This window comes from Taudactylus pleione, unplaced genomic scaffold (assembly GCF_031769625.1).
Source record: "Taudactylus pleione unplaced genomic scaffold, aTauple2 ptg000456l, whole genome shotgun sequence".
NCBI classification, from domain to species: Eukaryota; Metazoa; Chordata; class Amphibia; order Anura; family Myobatrachidae; genus Taudactylus; species Taudactylus pleione.
Window position 1 is genome coordinate 146217 of NW_028284858.1, and position 12682 is coordinate 158898.

Consider the following 12682-nt stretch of genomic DNA (forward strand, 5'->3'; position numbering starts at 1 on the left):
GCTGGGGAGGGGGACACTGTTAGCCCCTCAGCATGGCACAAATCTGGATGACGGGTGTGATCAGTGCAGTGTGATCGCTCCACCCACAGGCATAAGAGACTGCTGCTTAGCAGCAGCAAGCATCCTCCCACTGCAGCCCAGCAGCCAGCAGCATGTGCTGGGCTGCTGTGTGGTAAGATGAAGGGGGGCCCCTGTATGCTACCCAGACTCGAGATCAACAGTCCCAATACTGGGGGGATGACTACATCTGGAAGGTGTGACCAATACCCCTTCCCAAAAAAAGTGAAAAATAATATGTGTGGCACACTGTAAATGGTGACATTTGTCCTTTTTGCCAGCTGGCCTAGACCCGCACTGGGTCCCCACAACAGGCACAGGCCTGAGTAACCAGTACCTGCTCCCTCTTCTGATACTATACACACTATTAGTGCCCTGACACTACCAACACTAATGCCCTCTCATACCCAGATCTGGATTAAAAGGGGGAGGGGCACAAGGGGCAAGTGCCCTCCTCTCACAAGGGGTGCCCATGGGCCCATAGGAAACTTTCTTAGTTTGGCCCCAAGGTTGCGCAGTTGCATTGCTGCCATCATCAGAACAGAAACTACTGTGCCAAGGCTGAGCTGTCATTCACACTGCTACCAATTGGCTGTGGTGAGGATGTCTGATGCTCCTTGAAGCCCCACCTACTTCTTCTCCTCTAGCCTATGTCTGTGCCTCCTCTTTAAGTCTCCACCCCTTCCTCTCCTCTGTGTGTGTGTCTCTTCTCCTCGGAAGAAGCTCCGCAGTCTGCTGAGTCCAGGCAACCCCCTTCCTGCTGAGGTAAGTTTATAGGGAGGTGTAGGGGTCATATTATTGCAGTCAGTAGGTGGGGTGCATTCATTTTATCTGTGGGTGTAATATTAAAGGGATGGGGGTATATTAAATATTATGGTGAGTATATTAATACTAGCTGGGTGGTGGGGTTGTAATAATAAAATGTTGGGTGGGGGACATAGTAATGCCACCTGGGAGCAGTTAAGGTAGAGTATTAATGCTACAAATATTAATATATATACATGTATATATATATATATATATATATATATATACATATATATATGTAGAAATAACAACGGCACTCACAGGACTTTGATAAGAGAGACTCACGACTCAGGAAGGTCAAAGTTCAACGTTTCAGTCTGGCGACTTTTATCAAGAACTAAAGAACAGAAGAAACAGTGCATACCTTTATACCCAGTGACATCCCATAATGACAATGTACCCCGCTCACCACGCCATAAATGACGTCATCAGCACGGGACAGGGCGCTTGCATAATGATGCCACTGCGCACAGCGTCATTGCCATGGTAAGTAACCATGGCAACCAAACATAAATACACAGACATAACTCTGCAACGGAAGCATGCTGCCATCCCCGCTGCTATCAGCGCGCACTAGGGAGAGAGCATGCCAGCGCTGAAACAATGCAAACACCTTGATACCTTACGTAATAAGTCCCGGTGAGGTGGCAAAGCAAACAGTGAAATACAGATTAAAAACAAATCAAGAACTTCCGACATTCATTATCTACGCTGGTGTATAAACTAATTGATCATGTCCCCATTAATAAACGAGGTGGGGACAGGGACAAAAAGCTGCTACAACTTGAAACGTTCTGGATTCACAAAATGAACACTATATCACCATTTGGTCTCAATGAGCAACTTTCCTTTTCATGCTTCTTCTGAGGTTTTCCTTTCATCACTGCCACTTAGTGCAGTCATATTTACACGTACAGGGTAGTAGTTACCCACATCTCCAGTTGCATCATTATTATGTTTAATCCTCATGCTTGCATCTTGTTTGTTGTTTGTTCTCTTTTCTATGCCGAGTGGTATTGATTTGTTTGGAGCCATCTACTGTGTGTTGATTCATTGTTGTCTCGGTTTTCGGCATATGCAGGACTGTCACACTTGGATTCATTATTCTTTTGCTACAGCCATACTACACTGGATACGCCTTATACCGTCTGATCTTTGAAGCTAAGCAGTGGAGGCCAGGCTAGTACTTGAATGGGAGACCATCTAGGAATACCTGGTGCTGTAACATAGAGTTATCCTTTTCTGTTGTCGGTCCTTTTGCATTTGCTGTCACTTTTTCTTGTATTCACACAGTGGATGGGCTCTCATCGGATTCATCCATTTGTGCAGTTTGTTTATTATTTATTATGGGCTCTGCAGAGTTGCTTATTGATCCACCAGGCCACATTACATCGTGGACCTGCCGGTGCCTAGTGACTTGCTACGTGCTCCACACCAGCTTCATTGGGACAAGGTCAGAACCACGTAACAGAAAGCATTAGGTTTTCATTTTATCAGTTCGGCCATTCAGAAGTTATGTTATTGTCATGAGTCCACGCAGTTATTTTTCCATGGGCATTTGCATTGGATTACTGGGCATCACATTATTGTGTGAGCTTGATAAAACATTTGACTCATTGGGTCTGATTGCCTACATTACCAGATATATATGTTACTTACCTGTGATCGTTTTAAATGTTACATGGTGTAAATATTGTCATGCAGCACATTGATTACATGATATCTTATTAGAATGTAAATTTGGATGCTATAATCAACATGTAACACAAAGTTATTTCTGTATCTTTATTTGTTTTTAATCTGTATTTCACTGTTTGCTTTGCCACCTCACCGGGATTACGTAAGGTATCAAGGTGTTTGCCTTGTTTCAGCGCTGGCATGCTCTCTCCCTAGTGCGCGCTGATAGCAGCGGGGATGGCAGCATGCTTCCGGTGCAGAGTTATGTCTGTGTATTTATGTTTGGTTGCCATGGTTACTTACCATGGCAATGACGCTGTGCGCGGTGGCATCATTATGCAAGCGCCCTGTCCCGTGCTGATGACGTCATTTATGGCGTGGTGAGCGGGGTACATTGTCATTATGGGATGTCACTGGGTATAAAGGTATGCACTGTCTCTTCTGTTCTTTAGTTCTTGATAAAAGTTGCCAGACTGAAACGTTGAACTTTGACCTTCCTGAGTCGTGAGTCTTTCTTATCAAAGTCTTGTGAGTGCCGCTGTTATTTCTACATATGTTTGGCAGTTTGTCCATTGGAGGGCACCCGGGCAAGTAGTAATTTTTTGTGGAGTGCTGGCCATTTTTTGCATTACATATATATATATATATATATATATATATATATACAGTATACAAATATATATATATATACAGTCAGGTGCATAAATATTGGGACATTGACAGAGTTTTCATATTTTGGCCTCTATTCACCACCACAATGGCTTTGAAATAGAACAAACAAGATGTGCTTTAACTGCAGACTTTCAGATTTAACTTGAGGGTAGTTACATCCAAATCAGGTGAACGGTGTAGGAATTACAACGGTTTCTGTATGTGCCTCCCACTTTTTAAGGGGCCAAAAGTAATGGGACAAACTAAACAATCCTAAATCTAACTTTCACTTTTTAATACTTTGTTGCAAATCCTTTGCAGGCAATTACAGCCTGAAGTCTGGAACACATATTCATCACCAGACACTGGGTTTCATCCCTGGTGATACTCTGCCAGGCCTCTACTGCAAATGTTTTCAGTTCCTGCTTGTTCTTGGGGCATTTTCCCTTCAGTTTTGTCTTCATCAAGTGAAATGCATGCTCAATCGGATTCAGGTCAGGGGATTGACTTGGCCATTGCATAACATTCCACTTTTTAGCCTTAAAAAACTCTTTGGTTGCTTTTGCAGTATGCTTCAGGTCATTGTCCATCTGCACTTTGAAGCGCCATCCAATAAGTTCTGAAGCATTTGACTGAATATGAGCATATAATATTGCCCGAAACACTTCAGAATTCATTCTGCTACTTTTGTCAGCAGTAACATCATCAATAAATACAAGGGAACCAGTTCCATTGGCAGCCACACATGCCCACGCCATGACACTACCACCACCATGCTTCACTGATGAGGTGGTATGTTTTGGATCATGAGCAGTTCCTTTCCTTCTCCATACTCTTCTCTTCCCATCACTCTGGTTCAAGTTGATCTTTATCTAATCTGTCCATAGGATGTTGTTCCAGAACTGTAATGGCTTTTTTAGATGTTGATATAACGCGGTCGGCCTGCGCACTGAGATAACTAGACACAGGGTGAGCTGCTAACAACTGACAGGTACCCCTACCTGTAAAGTAAATATATCAAAGGAGAGTGTTGCAGCGCTGCACCTTGATGCAAAATGATATAATACTAGCTATCAGTCTTAATCATACAAAACAAATGGTATATATGTCAGAATAGAAAAACTGCAAGTAGCTGGTGACAAGTGTAAATGCCTGTATTCGGGCTAAATGGGTATTATAAATAATCATGGAAGTAGATTACATAACCTGAAAGATGGCTATAAGCAATAAAGTTATAAAACAGTGGGAAATAAAATTAAATTAATTTATTCAGTATGCGCTAAACCAGAGTAAGCCAGAAAAGATGCACTTGTAGGATAATCAATTTGTCAATAAATGTAACTCAGATTGATGAATGATGCATCCGTTAGGAGTGAAAAAAGTAAAAAACAGGGGGAATATGTCCATAAGCGGCGTCCCGCTAAGGTGATGTCTATTTGGGATGGATGAAACAGATGCCCGGGGTGGTCTTCTTTGGGACAAAGAGTACGGTCGCTGTTTATGGGGAGAGGTTGCCTGGCTCCAGCACGTGAATACCAAGCGGTGCAGGTGCCGAATGGTGCCTGAATGAACAGGCTACCTCCGGCAAGCCGCACCGAACACTGGTAAGTGCTAAAGTCTGCGGGGGGGACGGCACGGATGCAGCGCTAATGAAAGCAGTGCACCGGGCATTCTCCACCGCAGATGGGGGACTTACCTCTCTACCCAACGCGGGCACCGCTCCTGTCCTGCCGGCTCTTTTCCACTTGGTGGCGAGGCTTGCTTCCGGGGTTGGTCACGTGACTTGAGGGTTCCGAATAATAGAGTCCTTCCGTGTAGCGGGGAAAATTGATAACAGTTCCTAGTTCCTGCACGCTGATCTGGGGTCTCTGGTAGTACTAAACAATAGGTGAAAGAGGATGAAGTTGGCTAATAGTGCAATGGTCTCCAACGCGTTTCAGCCTTTAGGCCTTTTTCAAGGAGGTAATGGTTGTAGTGCGGCAGTCTCTATAAGTAGTTGAGGGGCGGTTCACACATATGCAGATGAGTCTGTAGTGATTGGTTTAACTGATAAACACTCTGGATTGGTGTGATCTGCTGTCCATCATATAGTTAGACAGGGTGGTGACAGGTAATTAAACTTAAAGCCATCAGTCCTAGTGTGAAACATCGCTGATGGCATTACAATAGTCGTCTGAATTATAGTCCCCTAAAGGTGTTGAACGGGGCAATCAGTAGGTCAATAATGCAGATCTTATAAACTGCATATATATGTATAACTGTTCCTCACACCCTAAATGGCCAGGGTGGGGCATTCGCAAGAGATGAGGGTAAACAATGTAAGCCAAATAGTGATGATCACATTATTTGCATACAATTGACATGACTTCGTTATCTTTATTTAAGCCCCTGGGTGCAAAAGTCTTCAATTCGTGCATCCACTTAAGTTCTTGTTTGTTTATTTTGTTAATGAAATTGCCTCCCCTCCAGTTTGGTTTTATTTCCTGAATCCCTATAAATGATAATGAGCTATAATCACTGTTGTGAAAATCTTTGAAGTGTTTAGATAAATTGTGCTCATCCAAGCCTTTTTTGATACTACGTATATGTTCGCTAATACGTGTTCGCAGTGGTCTTATAGTGCGGCCTATATACTGTTTCTTACAGCCGCATTCAAGTAGATATATCACTCTCTTACTGTCACATGTAATTCTATCTTTGATCTCATATGTCGTGTTCGTATATTGTGATAGAAAAATATTTGTGGGTTTGGTGCTTCGTTTGTGGCAGTTCACATATCCTGGGCATTTGCCACAGTAAAAAAATCCACTCTGTGATTTATCTATGGTGGTTTGCCGTTTGATGATAGGGGCAATATGATTATGCACCAATTTAGATCTTAAATCTGGTGCTTTTCTATATACAATATTAGGATGTGGGGGTAGTTGATCTGCTAGTATTTCGTCCTCTAAAAGTAATGGGCAGTGTTTCTTAATGATTCTTTGTACATCTTTGTATTGTCTTGAAAAGCTGGTTATGAAGAGGATTTTCCTCTCTGATTGATCTAATCCCTTGTCTTTATATTGTAGAAGTGTGTCTCTATCTAGTTGTTCTATTTCTTTGAAAGCTTCTCCTAAGGTGGTGTTGTCATACTTTTTTTCAAACACGCTACATGCTACACGGAAGGACTCTATTATTTGGAACCCTCAAGTCACGTGACCAACCCCGGAAGCAAGCCTCGCCACCAAGTGGAAAAGAGCCGGCAGGACAGGAGCGGTGCCCGCGTTGGTTAGAGAGGTAAGTCCCCCATCTGCGGTGGAGTACGCTCGGTGCACTGCTTTCATTAGCGCTGCATCCGTGCTGTCCCCCCCGCAGACTTTAGCACTTACCAGTGTGCGGTGCGGCTTGCCGGAGGTAGCCTGTTCATTCAGGCACCATTCGGCACCTGCGCCGCTTGGTATTCACGTGCTGGAGCCAGGCAACCTCTCCCCATAAACAGCGACCGTACTCTTTGTCCCAAAGAAGACCACCCCGGGCATCTGTTTCATCCATCCCAAATAGACATCACCTTAGCGGGACGCCGCTTATGGACATATTCCCCCTGTTTTTTACTTTTTTCACTCCTAACGGATGCATCATTCATCAATCTGAGTTACATTTATTGACAAATTGATTATCCTACAAGTGCATCTTTTCTGGCTTACTCTGGTTTAGCGCATACTGAATAAATTAATTTAATTTTATTTCCCACTGTTTTATAACTTTATTGCTTATAGCCATCTTTCAGGTTATGTAATCTACTTCCATGATTATTTATAATACCCATTTAGCCCGAATACAGGCATTTACACTTGTCACCAGCTACTTGCAGTTTTTCTATTCTGACATATATACCATTTGTTTTATATGATTAAGACTGATAGCTAGTATTATATCATTTTGCATCAAGGTGCAGCGCTGCAACACTCTCCTTTGATATATTTACTTTACAGGTAGGGGTACCTGTCAGTTGTTAGCAGCTCACCCTGTGTCTAGTTATCTCAGTGCGCAGGCCGACCCCGTTATATCATTATTGTTGTTTACCCCAACGTCCTGCAGCAAGAGTCTACATATGGGATTGTTAGAAATTAGGAACCAAAGGGAGGAAAGGGCTAGGGATGTTTTTGGGTCAATCCTAACCACACACAACTCCCACACTAAAGGCTCAACTTTTTGTGACATCTTCCTCAGACTTGAAAAATTAGTCAGTAAAGAAACCAAACTTTGGTGGGACACACACACTTTAAAGTGGTATCAAGATAACAATCTAATACCCAGAGGCTTATGTATTAAGAAACAACCAACGCACAACCAAGAAGACAAAGGTTTCATGAGTAAATGGGACGACATATTACATGACTGTTCAATTAAACTGATCCAATTAATCATTGGACAACAACAAGAACAATTAAAACAATTAGAAGAAGAAATTCACTCACAGTTAGAACCATACCATGATGAACAAGAGTTCATAACACTTTCAGAGATTACAGCAAATAGGTTACTAAGGGGTGAAAACACACTAATAGAAACCAAGATAAACAAAATTCTAAGGGACAAATTCGGCATTAGGCCCACTAGGAACCTGACAACCAAAAAACAGCAAGCAACAACAGTAAAACATCCCTATAGGGTCAAAACGCATAGCCCTATCTACAAAAAATTTTATTTGACATACCAACAATATATGTCCAGAATACATGAGACAGGACATAACATCAAGCCAGCAGGTCAGGAGATTGTAGAGGAGGTACGTGAAGACTCTATTGAATACGATTCTAACGCTTCATTCTCAGTTCATGATATTGGAGACGAACAGATCTATGAGGACCTAGCCAGATTATCTCTAGAAACAGGGTGGATTAACAGTAGTATACTGAATGACAAACAGATTTCATTAACAGAACCCTTAGAGGTACCTATTCAAGCGACCACATCCTACAGCATCCCAGACCCACCCGAATTAACTACATCAACAATCACACCCTTGGGAACAGAATTACCACCTACAGAACTCTCACTAAATGTAGTCCCAACAACAGAATGCATTACTCCCCTTTTTTTAGACCAGGATCCTATGAACACCACCCTAATAAGTCTAACACCCCAATAAGGAAAAAGAAAGTTAGAAAAACAAGAAGGGGGTGTAGAGGAGGTGAAACAAGCAAGAAAAACACGCAAAAAGACACAACTGAAGTAGGTAAAGGGATTTTTAATCTAAGTGACACACAACTATCTGTAGAACAAATGAGACTCCTAGATAAAGGATTAAAATTTGCCCCAGCTAACAAATTAGACAAATTTCAGACTTTCCTAGATCTACATAGCTTTAAGAGAAAATTGACTCTAAAGAAATTTTTTTCTTCCACAATACCAAAAGAAATAAGGAACTCAACACAACATGAAACCTTTAAACATACCTCCCTCAAACCTCAATCCAAATTTTACCCGAGTCACCTACAAGGGGCACATATTGAAACATTTACTAAGATGGTAGAAAGGGACATTGAGCAATTAGGAGAATCACGACACAAACAGAAGATGAATAATCTTACTCGTAAAGAACAATTAGCAATACAAGAGCTCCAAAACAATAATCAGATCATCATTAAACCCGCAGACAAGGGGGGCGGGATAGTAATACTGGATAAACAGGATTACATAAAAGAAGCACAACGACTTCTAAATGACGAGACAATTTATTCCAAACTAAAGGCAGATCCAACTATTAAATTCCAAGAACTCCTCAGTAAATTATTACAGAATGGATTACAACTTGGAGTTCTCACAGATAAAGAATTTAAATACATACAAACACATTACCCCATAACACCGGTATTCTACTATTTACCTAAGCTTCATAAAAACGCAGAATCACCACCAGGAAGACCGATCATCTCAGGTATAGGCGGTTTAACTTCTAAACTGTCGGAATACCTAGATTTGATACTACAACCATACGTACAAAAACAACAAGCATACCTAAGAGACACGACAGCTACCCTCAATCATCTTCAAGATGTCACATGGGATGACAATCTATGGTTAGTGACAGCAGACATCACATCATTATATTCAGTGATAGACCATAAGCAAGGCATTTCAAGTATTAATTACCATCTAGATAAGGATCCAGACATGTTAGAAACACAACGACATTTCACACTAGAGTGTATACAATTCATATTGGAACACAATTATGTGTGGTTTGAGAACCAATTCTATCTGCAACACACCGGAACCGCCATGGGCACGAGATTCGCCCCCAGTTACGCTAATCTCTACATGAGTTGGTGGGAGGACCAGCATGTTTGGAGTGATCTGGGGCTTGGGGCGAATCTCGTGCTCTGGAAACGATACATTGATGACATTTTGATTATTTGGAGAAGTGACGAATCACAACTCTTAAAGTTCTTAGAATGACTGAACACTAATGATAACAATCTTATCTTCACAGCAGATTATAGCAGACCAAATATTAACTTTTTAGACCTTGAGATATATATTGATAATAATACCATACAAACCAGAACATTTAAGAAGAAGGTAGATGTCAACAGCTTCATCTTACATGACAGTTGGCATCACCCCAACTGGTTGAGAGCAGTGCCCAAAAGTCAATACATCAGACTAAGAAGGAACTGCTCAAAGAAGGAGGAGTTCATCAAACAAGGACAAGAACTAACAACCCAGTTCATTGAAAAAAAGTATGACAACACCACCTTAGGAGAAGCTTTCAAAGAAATAGAACAACTAGATAGAGACACACTTCCACAATATAAAGACAAGGGATTAGATCAATCAGAGAGTAAGATCCTCTTCATAACCAGCTTTTCAAGACAATACAAAGATGTACAAAGAATCATTAAGAAACACTGGCCATTACTTTTAGAGGACGAAATACTAGCAGATCAACTACCCCCACATCCTAATATTGTATATAGAAAAGCACCAGATTTAAGTTCTAAATTGGTGCATAATCATATTGCCCCTATCATCAAACGGCAAACCACCATAGATAAATCACAGAGTGGATTTTTTTACTGTGGCAAATGCCCAGGATATGTGAACTGCCACAAACGAAGCACCAAACCCACAAGTATTATTCTATCACAATATACGAACACGACATATGAGATCAAAGATAGAATTACATGTGACAGTAAGAGAGAGATATATCTACTTGAATGCGGCTGTAAGAAACAGTATATAGGCCGCACTATAAGACCACTGCGAACACGTATTAGCGAACATATACGTAGTATCAAAAAAGGCTTGGATGAGCACAATTTATCTAAACACTTCAAAGATTTTCACAACAGTGATTATAGCTCATTATCATTTATAGGGATTCAGGAAATAAAACCAAACTGGAGGGGAGGCAATTTCATTAACAAAATAAACAAACAAGAACTTAAGTGGATGCACAAATTGAAGACTTTTGCACCCAGGGGCTTAAATAAAGATAACGAAGTCATGTCAATTGTATGCAAATAATGTGATCATCACTATTTGGCTTACATTGTTTACCCTCATCTCTTGCGAATGCCCCACCCTGGCCATTTAGGGTGTGAGGAACAGTTATACATATATATGCAGTTTATAAGATCTGCATTATTGACCTACTGATTGCCCCGTTCAAGACCTTTAGGGGACTATAATTCAGACGACTATTGTAATGCCATCAGCGATGTTTCACACTAGGACTGATGGCTTTAAGTTTAATTACCTGTCACCACCCTGTCTAACTATATGATGGACAGCAGATCACACCAATCCAGTGTTTATCAGTTAAACCAATCACTACAGACTCATCTGCATATGTGTGAACCGCCCCTCAACTACTTTTAGAGACTGCCGCACTACAACCATTACCTCCTTGAAAAAGGCCTAAAGGCTGAAACGCGTTGGAGACCATTGCACTATAAGCCAACTTCATCCTCTTTCACCTATTGTTTAGTACTACCAGAGACCCCAGATCAGCGTGCAGGAACTAGGAACTGTTATCAATTTTCCCCGCTACACGGAAGGACTCTATTATTTGGAACCCTCAAGTCACGTGACCAACCCCGGAAGCAAGCCTCGCCACCAAGTGGAAAAGAGCCGGCAGGACAGGAGCGGTGCCCGCGTTGGGTAGAGAGGTAAGTCCCCCATCTGCGGTGGAGTACGCCAGGTGCACTGCTTTCATTAGTGCTGCATCCGTGCCGTCCCCCCCGCAGACTTTAGCACTTACCAGTGTGCGGTGCGGCTTGCCGGAGGTAGCCTGTTCATTCAGGCACCATTCGGCACCTGCGCTGCTTGGTATTCACGTGCTGGAGCCAGGCAACCTCTCCCCATAAACAGCGACCGTACTCTTTGTCCCAAAGAAGACCACCCCGGGCATCTGTTTCATCCATCCCAAATAGACATCACCTTAGCGGGACACCGCTTATGGACATATTCCCCGTTTTTTACTTTTTTCACTCCTAACGGAAGCATCATTCACCAATCTGAGTTACATTTATTGACAAATTGATTATCCTACAAGTGCATCTTTTCTGGCTTACTCTGGTTTAGCGCATACTGAATAAATTAATTTAATTTTATTTCCCACTGTTTTATAACTTTATTGCTTATAGCCATCTTTCAGGTTATGTAATCTACTTCCATGATTATTTATAATACCCATTTAGCCCGAATACAGGCATTTACACTTGTCACCAGCTACTTGCAGTTTTTCTATTCTGACATATATACCATTTGTTTTGTATGATTAAGACTGATTGCTAGTATTATATCTTTTTGCATCAAGGTGCAGCGCTGCAACACTCTCCTTTGACTTTTTTAGATGTTGTTTGGCAAACTCTAATCTGGTCTTCCTGTTTTTGTGGCTCACCAATGATTTACATCTTGTGGTGAACCCTCTATATTCACTCTTGTGAAGTCTTCTCTTGATTGTTGACTTTGACACATATACACCTACCTCCTGGAGAGTGTTCTTGATTTGGCCAACTGTTGTGAAGGGGTTTTCTTCACCAGGGAAATAATTCTTCTGTCATCCACCACAGTTGTATTCCGTGGTCTTCCGGGTCTTTTGGTGTTACTGAGCTCTCCGGTGCATTCTTTCTTTTTAAGAATGTTCCAAACAGTTGATTTGGCCACACCTAATGTTTTTGCTATCTCTCTGATGGGTTTGTTTTGAGTTTTCAGCCTAATGATGGCTTGCTTCACTGATAGTGACAGCTTTTTGGATCTCATATTGAGAGTCGACTGCAACTGATTCCAAATGCAAATGTCACACCTAGAATCAACTCCAGACCTTTTACCTGCTTAATTGATAATGAAATAACAAGGGAATAGCCCACACCTGTCCATGAAATAGCTTTTGAGTTGATAGTCCCATTACTTTTGGCCCCTTAAAAAGTGGGAGGCACATATAGAAACCGTTGTAATTCCTACACCGTTAACCTGATTTGGATGTAATTACCCTCAA

At 41.6% G+C, this 12682-nt stretch overlaps 1 pseudogene; it reads left to right on the forward strand.

Annotated features, from left to right (window-relative positions):
- Positions 1-1974: 1974 nt before the first annotated feature.
- On the forward strand, positions 1975-2092 carry LOC148504770 (5S ribosomal RNA; annotated as a pseudogene).
- Positions 2093-12682: the final 10590 nt, after the last annotated feature.